We start from the raw sequence: 13,454 nt of genomic DNA on the forward strand, positions 1-13,454 counted from the left end.
CTAAGACGGTCTGGGAAGCTACAAGAAACGAATTTACTTTTTACTTCTGCTTTTTTTCTACTTGGTCTGAGAAAACAAAACTTACAAACAGCTTTCAGACAAGCGGAATGGTCCCAAATGTGGTGGTTTCCTCCAGTATGTGCCCGTCTGTCCCCCAGCAGCACCTGAGGGCTCCTGGCCCAGCAGAAAGCCCAGTCAACCCTTCCCAACCCAGGGGCAGCTCTTTATCAGCTGGCCATTCAGCCTCTTTCCAAACACATTTCTTCCAGAGATGAGATGTGTGTAACGCTGCCCAGCAGCACAGTTTATCTTTTCTTTTCACCCTGGCTATTTTTACTCAGAGCAGTGTTGTGACTGACAAACATAATGCTTTTAACAGGGCACACAGCAGGGTCTAACCACTCAACCTGAGCTATGCACCTCTCCTTTATGGGAGTGCAGTCAGGTCCATATACAGTATACCATGCATTTGCTGTTGGCTATCATCTTCCTTCATGCACATTTTAACTTGCTAATTACCCTATCCATATGTTACACATGCTCCTAAGCTTCAATTAGTAGCAGCACCTGTTCAATTCCTGCCATATACTTTTTAATATTATGTTCGGACATTCTTTGATAGGGGGATTCAATTCCAGACTAAGACACATTTGGGGTCTACTTGTGTCCAGGTTCTTGTTATATTAGAAACAAATAGGTCTTGTTTTATTTGCTTTTCAGTCACAGTCTCAAAGCTCACCTGCACCTCTCCTGTATTTGGACTAGGTGGCTTAGACCTTCGTAACATTGCTTCGGACTGTGGGAGTAACTTATTTACAACCTCCTTTGTTTAGTAGAAGCTCCTAACCTCAGGGTGTCCTGAATAAGGACTGAAAGTTCAGAAGAAAGACAAAAGGGTTTGCTTGTTTCATCCTCTATTTTAGCAACCTAGCCTGTGGGTTTTGGTTTTATTTTGTTTTTAAACTGTAGTTTCTGGTGAAGTTATCTTTATAGTTTATATGGCAAAACTTCTCATGCTTATCACATTCTTTAGAGGTTGGTGATATTCACTGAGCTGGCAGAGCAGAATGCAAGACCTAAATTTCAGTTAAACTTTTGACAAGACGATCCTACATCTGTTCCTCCCAAGAAACGAAAAAAAAGTATATATAGGAAAATAGCCCCCTCCCCCCCCCCCCCCCCCCCAGGTTTTCATATGAGCTATTGACTAAGAGGCAGGTTTTGAATGGTATCCTTCATATGGTAAAACCATATTTGTAGTGTGTATAATTATATGTTTTCAACTTATTTTCTCTAACTCTCCAAAAGCAAGTGTATTATTGTGTGTTGTTACATAATACCCAGCCATGTGGAAAAGTAACAGACACACCTTTGGCAAGTGACTGCATGTCTCCAAGGTTTTCACCCATGTTTTCACAGATGTCCTCTTAGAACCCATCTAATCCCCCCCATCAAGGTTTTATAGAATATTTGCACTCATTGGGACTGGTGCAGTATGAAGCCAAGTATGCAAAGACTGCCAGCTGGCCAGAATATTTGATAAATGTGAGAACAAAAAAAATCCCACTCATAGCAGTGAAGTGATCTATTCCTGGAACACCAGCTGGATTGCTGTAATAAGCTATTAAACCAGTGTAGTAAAATGAAACCCAGATATACTATGCAGATTATATAGCAGATCTATTTCCTTGTACAGCACAGTTTCATTGTTTTAATTTTAGCTTATTGGTCACTTGCAATGATTAAAAGATATGCAAAATCTTGGCCTTTATATTCATTAGTTTTGAACTAGAAAGCCCCAAATTAAAACTGTACAGGACTGTGCCCCTAGCACCCTTAAAGATCTGATTCCATTTCAAATGACTCAGTGAGGCAGACTCTCTGGCAGACTAATTTTACTAAGAAACTACATCCCAGACCTGGAACTGAGATAAGACTTTATAAAAGACCTCACAAAAACAAAATCACAAATGTGCTCTAATGTAACACAGTATTTCTTCTTACAATAAAGAATCATTTAAATGTCTAAAAAGACATGAAGATTGATATTCAGGGCCATGTGTAACAGCACCATCTTGTGATTCCTGCCAAAAAAATTAAAAAGAAATATTTCAGTTGGAAGCGGTACTTTCTGATAACTCAGACAGTCTTTTGTGACTGACTAGATTGGGTGTGATGCATGACAATAAACTAAAAATTCAACCATAAACAGGATCCTAATGGAACTTAGTTGAACACTGCATTAAAGAATGGGCAAGGTTGAGATGTGCGATTGTTCTGATTTCAGCTGGGATAGAGTTAATTTTCCTCCTAGTAGCTGGTATGATGTTGTGTTTTGGATTTAGGATGAGAATAATGCTGATAACACAGCAATGTTTCAGTTGTTGGAGAGCAGCGCTTACAAAGAGACAAGGACATTTCAGCTTCTCATGCTGCCCTGCCAGCAAGGAGGCTGGGGGTGCACAAGGAGTTAGGAGGGGGGGGACACAGCCAGGACAGCTGGCCCACAGTGGCCAAAGGGATGTCCCATACCATGTGGTGGCATGCTGAACAATAAAACTGGGGGGAGGGGGGGTTGCTGCTTGAGGGGCTGGGCATCAGTCGGTGGATGAACAATTGCATTGTGCAATTGTATTGTGGTGAGCAATTGCATTGTGCATCACTTGCTTTGTATATTTTTTTCTTTTCTTTTTTTTTCCCTTCCTTTTCTGTCTTATTAAACTGTCTTTATCTCAACCCATTAGTTTTTTACTTTTTAACCTTTTGTTTGTTTGTTTGTTTGTTTGTTTTTTCCATCCTCTGCCCCATCCCATTATGGGGGCTGGGGGAGTGAGGGAACAGTCATGTGATGCTTAGCTGCCTGCTGGGCTAAACCACAGCCGTGGTTTTTCTATTCTTTATCTGTCTTTTTGGTGACAAAAGGAGAAGAAAAACACCAAGGACTATCCTAGTCCTACCATCATGCAAGAAGAAACAAGACAAGTGGCTTTTCTAGTTAGACATACCATTTTTTTTCTAGTTAGACATACGATTTTTTTTCTTATAAAATAATATTGCAAAGGTTGTCTCTGGAATCACAACATACCAGTATCATCATCAGTAAATCCTGATCAAATGGCCCACTAGCTCTTGCTTTCAGTTATTCACAATGAAGACTTTGGGATGTTGATGTTTTGGTACTGTGGGGACTGAAACAATAGGCCTGGTGGACTGAAGAACAGCATCCAGACTGGTGTCTATTACTTCTATCTGAACTCCAGATGAAACAGGGGGAAACAGACATCTGATAGTAATAACAGAAAACAAAAAACACATCAGGCTGACAAAGCACACATTTCCGAATGAGAAATGAATAACGCAAGAAGGAGGGGTTGATATGTCTGTTCCAAGCTATTTAGAAATACATGCTCACATGTCTCAGATGACACAACCCGCAGTAAATTTAAGTTACATTTACAGGCAATTGGTGTCACCAACAGGAAAAGCAAGCAGGATGCAGATGATTTCCTTACTACACCTGATTACTTTCCTGAGCATGTGAGATGGAAACAGGCCAGCAGAATTTTCCTTTAAGGCTGGATATAGGCAGGGGTTATCGGTCTGGTGCATTTGCTTTGTAAAGCTGTCTGCCTTTAAGGGTGTCGTAGGCAGTACTTTATATGTGAGCTTTAACGAGGCAATGGAGGCAATTGAATTCAGTGGATTTGAGAATGCTCAATATTTGACAAAAAACATCAGATAAAAGCTGCAGGAACATCACCTCAGCATTCATCTCTGATGCAAGATTTTGGTGGGACTAATTAGGGATAAGGAAAGCTGGACTTTCAGTCTAATTTCTCTGCTCAACATTTCAGACATAGCAGATATTCAAACAAATACCATAAGGGTTCTATTTATTGTGTTGTTTCCCCCAACAAGTGATAGGTGACACCTTTACTAACAGGCACAGAAACTGATCATCATTGCATAGAAACCGACCATCATTTCAGTGGGGCCAACTACAGATCCTCTGGGTTATGGATCAGCTACAGAGCTCATGTAAGCCTTACTAAGCCTTTACAACTGCAGAGAAGGAATTTAGTTTTTGTTAAAAAAATGCTGATTTCCTAGCTTGGTAAATTAAAGCCATTCATCTGTTACAGCTGCCTATAACATAAATCAAAAGCATTATTTATATGTATTAACCTGGGGACCTGACCAGCCAGTGGAGAGCACGTTGTAGAGATGGCATTTATCCCTGTAGAAGCCTTCCATCCAGCTGAAACAGGCTATGTTTAGCACAGGTTAATAAGATTTCAGTTTTGCCTGATGCAAAGAGATTTGGTGAGGGATGAGGGGAGGTTTGCTGAAGCTGCTTCATTATGAATTTCTAAAGAAAGGTAAATCTTGCCTTTGAGAAATACAAGGTACCCTATACGTTTCTTTGTGTTGTAAGACTTCAATTATATGGACAGGCAGTATTTTTTTTTTCCCATTGTTGTTGTTGAGGCATTTCTGCAATTGCAGCCACTGAATATATCTTCCAGCTTTGGCCTTCAGAGTAGACAGCCTCTGTTTTGTTAGTGCTTACAAATAATCGAATGACGGTTTACAACACATTTGAAAATAAGGTTTTGTAACTAACAAACAATGAATAAAGCAGGCTGTTACATCACTAGGGTTAATGTATGTATTAATAAAGTCTACGTTCACATATGTAAGATGAGTGTTAACATACAGGAATTTTCTATCATTCATACAGATGGTTTATGTTAAGTCCTGAAGTTATTAAATTAGGTTCTAGTATAGATATCTGTGCATATCTATAGGTACATAAAACATGAAAAAAGAAATAAATTTCTGTTGCACTTGGTTATAATTATCAGTATAGTTAAGGTGGTATGGGTCCCATTCAGTTGCCTGGCATGGTGTTTTTCATGACAGTCAGTAGAAGTTACAGAGATGAACAAAGCTACTGAAAAAGTAAATCATGCTCGAACTTACATTTATAATTTATTGACAGCTGCTGGGGCTCATTGGTGCTTGGCATGTTTTTTTTTATTTGGCATGGCCTGAACTAGTTCACATCCTGAAGCACTGCTGCCACATTTGCATGAATCTGGGTCTATGCTAACAAGCTCTGCTTCCTGGAGACCTGTGCTGTTTCCTGAGCAGAGGACAGTGCGTTGTGGAAATAAAAGCTTAGACTGATGCTAATCTGAGGATTTCTGCACTTTTGCCTGGATAAACTGTAGGTTGAAAATTTGTGAAAACTTTGGGAGACAAAGAAATAGATTTAAAAGTCAGTAGCAACTTTTAGGAGCAGTCAGGCTGAGACTCACAAGTAACAACATTCACAAAACTCAATTAATAATTTGATATTTGTCTTAAAGAACGAGAGAAGGAAGCTCTTACACATAGGCCAAAGGTTCTGATTCCCTCTAGCAACTTGTGAAGGTTCAGTTCAGATAACTGACTTAACCTAAATGTTACCAATATGGAGATTAAATTTTGCTTTTGTCATTTTTCAATTTTTTTTTTGTCATTTTTCAAGGTTTAGGATTTTAAAAAACAACCTGTCCAAAATTAGTTGCCATGTTTTACGCTCCTTTTCTGATTTAAGCGTAGCCAAATGCTGCCTTCCTTTCCTGGATTTGTCACCTTCAGGGAAATCTTTTATTTTTCTATTTTTGTTTGTTTGTTTGTTTGTTTGAAACAGAGGTCCAAAGAAAGTCTGTCTGAAGAGTTGGTGAATATGTTTCAGTGCACAAATACCGCAAAGTAGTCATGTGTACTCAAAAGACTGGCATCAATACCTGGCAGTGGCTTATGGCACATATGGCAGTTCATTTTACAGCTTCTGGATTCCCACTGTGGGCAAACTTAAGGTGAATTAATTTTATGAACATATAAAACAACCACATTATTTCAGAATTTTGTTTGAAGATGTAGAGTAAGAAAAGGTCAACCACCTTCATAAAGGATCTTATAAACTGTCACTTTTTATTTTTACAGCCATCCCTATACTTCAAGGCAATAAGAAAAGAAAATCCTGCAATCTGATCATTATTTCTATTAGCAATGCAAGGTCGTTGCCCATAGGAAGCTATAATAAACCTGCGCTTGAATTCTGGACAGAAACACACAGAAAAGAAAACAAGCCAACAAGAAAATGCTGTGCAACCCTTTTGACAGGAATTGGTTGAAAGACATCTGGGAATAAACATTTAAAATTTTACTTGATCTGACCTATTTACTATTGCACTTCTGCTATTATTTCAGTTGATTACTGCAATTATTCAGTGAAAAACAGATTCATTAACTATGTTCCATAAATAAAATCATGCTAAGCTTATTTTCTAATCACTGATCATTGTTTTTAGACTTGCAGGGTGGAGATGAATACATTAAATATCAGTGCTCTGTGTTTATCAGGCTATACTTATCACTTATCATTTAAGCCTGGTATCACATTATAAAATTAAATCACCCTCTATCACAAGCCTAGAAAAGAACTAAAAATTAGAAATATGCAAAACAGTTCAGCAGGATGGTGACAACTGAATATTTTCTGGCTAGGGGTGGATAGCTGTTAGAATACTTAAGTCACAGGGCTGCATTCAGAGACTTTAATAGCCGGTTAGGAAAAGCTGAAGTTGGGCTGTCCGTGAGCAGATCTACCCCCCGCTCAACAGTAGAAAACAGTGGATCCGTGTCTTCCGTAACATTTTTACTGGCAGTAGCCCAATATAAAAACTTGGGGTAGCTGATGACTTACATCTGTTAATGTAAGCACTCATATGGAGCAAAGTTAATGCAAGTCTATGTTTTCTTACTACATAGTTTTTGGTTAGTTGCTAGAACTGGCAGTGAGCAAAGCTAACATCATTCACTGAGGAAAGCTGTATATACATAGTTTCTATAGGAAGTGAATTACCCGTCCTGACTACGAAAGAATCAAGAACACAGATGTCCTAGGAACTCTTGATCTTTTGGAGAATATATACTATACTTATTTCTCCAAGCACTGAAATAAAGTGCTGAAAAATCAGGCAACACTACATAAGGGACAGCTGAGATGCCTTTACGTTGTCAGATTCTTAGAAATCAGTTAGTCCAAATTTGGGATCATGCAGGCTTCCTCAGAGCAAACTGGCATTGGAGTGACATATTTCTGACAGTCTTCTGCTCAATTCAGAAGTTCTGCCATTTCACAGGAAAAAAAGTCAAACTACCAGCAACAGTTCCAGATGTAAATATCTTGTAGCTGACATCATGAGCTAAAAACTGACTTTCTGGGCTCCTCACATGATGTCATAGTTGTGTTGGGTTGAATTTTCTCTTCAGGCATGTTTTCTCTGTATTTTCAATCATTGTTTCTAAGATCCCAGCCAAAGAAAACCTCTGCCTGGCGAGTATTTAAATTGCTGAGCAATGTTATACTCACATTTAGGGAAGTGGAGAGGAGGGAAAAGGAGAAGAAATATGTATTTAGCATCCTTAGAAAATTATCCTAAATGACAGACAGCAGTTAAGTTCAGTCTCAGAGAGTCTCAATGTGAGCCAGATGAGCTGTGTATTTCCATAGAGCATGAGATGGAAGGAGCTGCTCCACACGAGCCTTGGTTCAACTCTTCTTTCTTTTAGGAAACAAATGAGTTCAGATGGTACCAATGAATGCTGCTTCTCAGAATATTTTTCCCTGCATTATCATCTTCACTGTTCTGTAATTGACTGGCAATTCTGTCAAAGCAAATTTACAAGATGTGAGAGCAGGCATGATGCCAAAGCAGGTCTGCCTAGAGCCTGTTTGTGCTATGCTCTTGCTTTATGAGGTTTCAATCCCAAATTACCCTTATAGAAGCCATGCTGTTTCCCATACTCAGTTCATTGTTCAAGGCTACATTGAGAAACAGAAGCCACATTTTTGTGACAGCACAGGTGAAAAGGACATTGCTGTATTGATTGAAAGTCCATCTAACAAAGTACCATAAACAGTGATGGGCATTTAATCAATTGTTGTGTTCCAAGGAATATATTTTGCTTACCAAAAAGAGTGGGAAAAGCCTCTTACCATAGCTTTTTCTTATTCCAAGGTGAAATTACTCTTGTGAGTAAAAGAATCTGTTATTAAATTCTCTACAGTTCACAGAATTAAAGTGAAGAGATGGTCTACTGAAGAAGGACTAAGTTCAGAGAACTTTTTATACAGATAGATTGCATATGATGGAGGAATACCCTAGTTTACGAAGGAACATTTTTATACTTACTAAGAAGTTAAGCTATTTTCACTTGCAACTTGCTGCCTGTATGTGTGTACATAGTGTCATATTGTAGGCATTCTAGATTAGTGTAATCTTCATAAATGCATGCAGAAATGCTAAAAGGTCTGGTCAGGCTCCGTGTGTCTGAATCATGACAACCATACGTAAATGTTTTCTTCGTCCCACCAGTGTCCAGAGCAAGTGGCTGGAGGAATGTGATTGATGTCTCATTGTGGCAGGGCTTTCTCAGACATTTTAATGACTACATGCTTTATCTCAAGGGATACATTTTCACTTCATAAACCAAACAGTACTCACTCAGACCTCCCATGGCTGCAGTTTAGAGAAAAATCCACTAGGCAGAGATTGTAAATGTGACCATTGCAATCGCTGAATCTATAACACACATGACAGATTTTGAATTAGTTCATATTCAAAATAAGAAAATTAAAAATTCAGTCTAGAGATAAGAAATACTGCTGCTGCTGTTGAGTTTTCCAAAGTTGGGAATCACTTTCATTTTCATTGCTAAAAATAAAAGGCAGATGAATGAAGTTCTGTTCCCAAAGTAGGTATTTGCCTGCTGTCACACTTAATATTAAAAAAATTATTATTATATATATATTTCCTTTAAGGTGTGTTTCCTGTTGTGTTCCTATGAAGCCCCTTCACTGTTTTAGCATCTTTTCTGAGCAGTGGATATCATGACTGGGTACAACAATTCAGTAGCACTACTAGTGACAACTGGTACGTATTACATGGAAAGTAGACTGGGTGATTGTGGTGGAAACAATACAGAATTTAAATGTCTGTAGGATTTCTAGGATGCATGCTTGAGATACATGGAATATAAATTAGAAAAGATTTACTTGTTTCACTATTTTTTCACTTGTAATATCCAACAAAACTCCTGCTGAGGAGGGTTGTGAGGGTTGTGAGGAGGTTGTGAGGGTTGTGCTGCATATATGATCTTTTCCTTTTCTATTTTCCCATACAATAGACACAGAAACAGAAATTGCAGTGCACACACAAGCATAGCCAATAGTGGGAGAATGTCCTTACTAATGTCATCTTGGTACTGGGATGATTACAGAAACCTGAACTTGAGAATCACATAAATGTTGCAAACTTTGTTTGTGGGAAAGGATATTTGAAAAGTTCATGCAATCTTACACTAACTATAATTTAATTTGAATGCTGAATTGCTTGACTGGATTCTAACAAAGCCCTTATAAAATGTCAAATGCAGTTGATTTTCTGGGAGTACAAAGCAACACATTTACGTTTAACACACACTGAGAGCATTTAAATAACTTATGAAGTGTACCTGTTAGTCATATTTTAAATTTATGTAAATCCTTTCAATTCTTTCCAGGTTTCTTTTTTTAAATCAGTGACAGAATAAAATTTGGCATTTGAAACAAACTGTTATAATGAACAAGGCAGAAAATGCAACTATTCAAATCTAACGGTATATTTATTCTTACTTTTTTCTTTTGTAATTTCATGGAAACATAAAATTTCATAATAAGTGACCGTACTGATGTAGTTTCTTTTATTGGAGGGTAGATAAAGTTCATAGATAATTTGCAAAGTACTTACTGACCTCTTGGGTTGCCTGTCAAAAGAGAGAAACTCTTTTATTTCTTCTGCAATTCTTTAGGATTTATTATTCTATATTAACTTCACATGGGCAAAAAAAAGCATACAGGGCAATCCACAAAGATACCACTAGGAGATATTTACTTTGCTAGCTTAAATGGGCTGCCAGTTTTCCACCCTATTACTTTAGTAAATACCTGTACAATAATCTACTCCTACCCAGAGAAAAATGGGAGGAACATAGAGTGAGAGCTAACAGCAGTAGATAACAGTGGAAGCTTATTTCAGTAGATATGACTCAGAAATTTTAGTTAAGTGTGCGTCATTTTTTTTTCCCCCAGAGAAATTAGAACAGAAAGCTTAAAAACAGTTTTCTGATATTTACTGCTATTCGCCCTACAGGTACTTTGCAAGAATGAGTCAGACTGTACTTATGCACTGAACAGAGTTATTTCCTGAAGGTGCATTGATTGGCCCTACACCTGCAAGACTTTATAAAGAAAAGCTTGTGCAGTGGACATGATTGAGAGGTAACAGTAAGATGCAGAAAGAAATAATCTAATTTACTATCAGAATGCTGATTTATCAGGATACTTCAACAAAGTTGTATGTTGATATTTTCATAAATCAAAGTTGCAAAGACAGAAACAAACATGAAATGTATTATTTTATTGTGCTACCTTTTTTTCCACAGGACTGAATTTTACAATAGTCATATGAAGTATAAACCAAGCAGGATGACACTTCCAGAAATAAATTCAGGTGAACCAAATCCAATGTAGAAATTATTGGAAAGCTATGAACCCAGCAAGACTCTGCTCAGTAAATTAATAATCTGATGGATAGTGCAAAGTTCTAGAAAGCAAGAAACATTCTCTAATATACTCTGGTCATGTCACAAGAGGATTTATTTCAGGCTAAAACACTAAATATGACTGCATTAGCTAAACTCTGAACTCCAGTATCACTTCATCAGCTACACTCCATCCACTAGGTATAGATGAACTTCAGAAATACGTATATATATATTTTGAATGTGATCATCATTATTCAAATATATATATTCAAAATAAATACATATACAAAATAAATACAGTATACTTTCAAAATAAACTGTAAACCAATGAAAGGAGACCTGCCTCAGAGCCTGGTTGCTTTGGTACTAACATCACCATATACAGAATATAATTCTCCCTTTCAAGAATGGAGCCTTACTTATGGCAAGGCTTCCTTCTCAGAATATAGTAAGCTGGAACAACATTTCATCTGTGGGATATTTTAATACAATCCACATATCTCGTTTATCTTTTTTTTTTTTTTTTCCTGCTTCTGGACATCTTCATATGGACATATCTTCATTTATCCATTTTTAATTTTTACCTCCTTTCTCTCTATTATTATTTTTATAATCTCTCTGACCCACTTTGTTTCCTCATATTAATAATTCATTTAGCCTTATATAACTGCACAAATTAACCACAGAGACCCAAGATGATTGATTTCTAAAATTGACTTCATCATGGTATAACAATTTTGAATTAATTGCCAATTTATGTACCATTCTTCCCAAGTCATGTTTTGTGACACATATTGCGACATATCCAACATGTTTTTCAGATAAAACTGTGTTTATTTTTTTTCACTGATCCAATTTGTTCCTCTTCCCTTCCTTATCACGAATATCAGTAATTCATATTTAGTTACACATACGGTGAATTTTGCTGGCCTGAAGGTTTGTACGTGGGTCAAAAGCATTTGTTACTTATAAAATGGAGGAATGCAGAATAACCAGGCTTTTCAGATCAAGCTTCTGCTTTAACTATATGCCTTAGCTATTCTTCAGTAAGCTTTACAAGTGCTTATGCATTAGGATACAAGGCAACAAAGAGAGAATAGAAATTGAATGGGAAAATAATTTTCCTGAAAAAAAATCCTGTTGAAAAATACATTTGGTTTGGATGTTAGAATCATCAGCATTGAAGAGAATGCAACAGGACACAGACAGTACTGTGAATAATGGGGGTTATCATGAATGGAAGAGAGACAAATCAGTAAATGCGATCATTCTGTGCACTTAGCAGACAGCGGATGTGCTGTTATGTGTAAACTTCACATGCTAGGTGCAACTGTTTTCTAAATTTCTAGTCAGAGATCAAGAACTAATACAGACAACTTAAAAAATAGTGACAAGCATTGGTAAGTCACATACCTTGATCTAGGAGAAATGTGGCTTGGATGATCTTAAGAAATTTAATCATGGTAGGAAATGAGAACAGCAGGTTTAACTAACACATTTAATCCTTATATGAAATAGGACAGTATGAGATATAGTGCTCAACATATTTCCCAACCTCCTGTCCTGGCTAATTCTGTGAAAAAAATCACTAAATCAACAAAATGATGTATGGACCATAAGTGTTCTCAGTGACTATTAGGAAAGCATTAACATAAGACCTTCTGTATGAACTATACAAACTGGATTGTACATTTTCCCATCTATTATTAAAGACTTTAGGTATTTCTAGATATAGGATAAAAGCAAGTAAAGTTCTTTCCCTTCCAACCCACACATTTCTGTTCTCAGAAAACCAAAATATTTTACAAATTCTCCACATATGCTTGCTTTCTTCCAACTTCCCAAAATACTGTTCCTGCATTTCTGTAAGATAAGAGCTTGTAGAGGTTGCTGAGGTGTTGTACTTGCTTTTAAGCATTCAGGGATGCTTTTAAACATGTTGTCCTAGGGGACAACTTGAACATTGGATGACAAGCGGAATAATCAGCTGCTAAAGCCAACCCATCTATTGTGCTACTTTCTGTGGCAGTATTTTGCTTGTGTCCAAGGTGTTCTTCATTCTTCCAGGATCATCCCAAAGGAAGCTTAATGCAAAACTGGGAGCATCTTTTCTTCATGTAAATAAGCATGACTTATTGTCTTATTTCATCTGGTTTGACCCAAATCATGAGAATTCAGTTTGATGACTCTTCTGAATGAGTTTCATGGTAATCTGACAAAGTATTTCAAAGTACATGAGAACAGAAAAATAGAAATTTGATGTTGACACAAGAAATGAATTACTTAGAACAAGGTCCTTATAACATCTAGAGAAGATTGAATATGAACTTGATTTTTAAACCTGAATCTACAACAGCTCAGGAGTCTACAAAATTTAGTACCTCAAGTGCTGAAGTTTTAGAAGCTGCAAAGGAGTTGGTGACAGGGATGGAACATTTTTCCAGTGCAAACAACTTTTTTTTTCTATCTTCCTGCAGTTAGAGTCTCTGCCACAAACTTTGTTAATAACATTTTGTATTAGCCATATGGGAACAATGTAACTGAACTGAGAATATAAGTACTAATTATGTGCTTTTCATTCTTTAAAATGATGCAGAAAGCCCATTATAACCTGTTCTTTGTCACTAACATAGTAAATTCATAGGTGAATTACACTGTTCTTCTTCGATCTCTGAAGTCTGTAAATGTGGAACAGCTCAGAATTTTATACAAATTCTCATTTTCTTAAAATGTAGTATCATGAAATCACAGAATGGCCGAGCGTGGAAGGGACCTCTGAAGATCACCTAGTCTAACCCCCCTGCCGAGCAGGA

At 37.1% G+C, this 13,454-nt stretch overlaps 1 long non-coding RNA gene across 2 annotated transcripts in view; it reads right to left on the reverse strand.

The window, feature by feature from the left end:
- The window catches only part of LOC106042559 (uncharacterized), a 74,947-nt gene that overhangs the window by 24,134 nt on the left and 37,359 nt on the right, over window positions 1–13,454 (reverse strand). The window lies entirely within an intron of this gene.

The sequence above is a fragment of the Anser cygnoides genome, chromosome 1 (genome assembly GCF_040182565.1).
Source record: "Anser cygnoides isolate HZ-2024a breed goose chromosome 1, Taihu_goose_T2T_genome, whole genome shotgun sequence".
NCBI lineage: Eukaryota > Metazoa > Chordata > Aves > Anseriformes > Anatidae > Anser > Anser cygnoides.